This window comes from Bos grunniens, chromosome 15, assembly GCF_055505025.1.
Source record: "Bos grunniens cultivar Pamir isolate PY7600 chromosome 15, Bosgru_T2T1.0, whole genome shotgun sequence".
Lineage (NCBI taxonomy): Eukaryota > Metazoa > Chordata > Mammalia > Artiodactyla > Bovidae > Bos > Bos grunniens.
In genome coordinates, this window is record NC_141179.1 from 82769004 (window position 1) to 82770046 (window position 1043).

Sequence of the window (1043 nt, forward strand, 5' to 3'; positions counted from 1 at the left end):
CACACAGCAGGAACTTATCATGAAAAGCTGTCTTTAAATGATTTATACATCAAGTAAGTCATCTATTGAAATTTACTACAATATAAGGCTACTTTTCTTTTCTCAGAAGATTGAGCAGGGACGTCAAGATTTATGTTCAAATCTGGGCTCCTTTTGTTACCACTCAGCAAGTAAGTCAACTTCTCAAAGGGTTGATTTCCTCAGCTGTCAAATGGAAGCACGAAAATCCATCTCCAAGTGAACCAATGAAAGTAAAACTTTCTTTTGATACATCAAGAGTTTTACAGAAGGTAAAGGATGAATAAGAATCAAGTAAGATTTGTTTCTTGTGAGGTGAAGCAAGTTAAACTGCAGGGATCAGAGTTTTCAATTGTAAAATGAGAGAATTGGTGTAGATTATTTTTAAAGTCTATCTTGGCTAAAGAGTCTATGAGTCTGTAATGTTCACTTCAATTGTCCAGGACTCCACATATTTTAATTTTTCTTTCCATATACATAAAACCTAAACAAATTATCTCATCCACAAAGGGAGACTCTTATTTAAAATAATTCAATCATGAATCTTTATTCAAAAGGATAATCTACCCTGATGTAAATAGTTGTCCCAATTTATGTGTGTTTTGCATTCTGCTTTTGGACATTTCAGGACGGAATTCCTCCTCGGCCTTTATTGTGCTAACTTGAGTTGCAGGCCTTACTCAGTGTCTGTCCTGCCTCGGACCACTCCTGCAGGGAGAAGGTGGGGGTTGCTAATAACCAGATGAGCATATAGTCTCTGTTTGACAGATTTCCCATGTGGACATGAAAATTTCTGTGTCCCCACAGTAACTGGAAACAAGACGTCTCCTTCTGAGTAGCTTGTGTAAATTAACGCTCACGTAATATCAGCTTGAAATGGGTCTGCTTGAGGGACAGGAAGGTAAGTAATGGATGGGCATAAAGGCTTGGACCCAAATAGCGTGGACAGAGTGGAGCAGCTCAGGAGCCAAAAGTGGAACCTACAAGAACGGTTAAGTGAGAGCTATTATAGGAATCTCAACTGT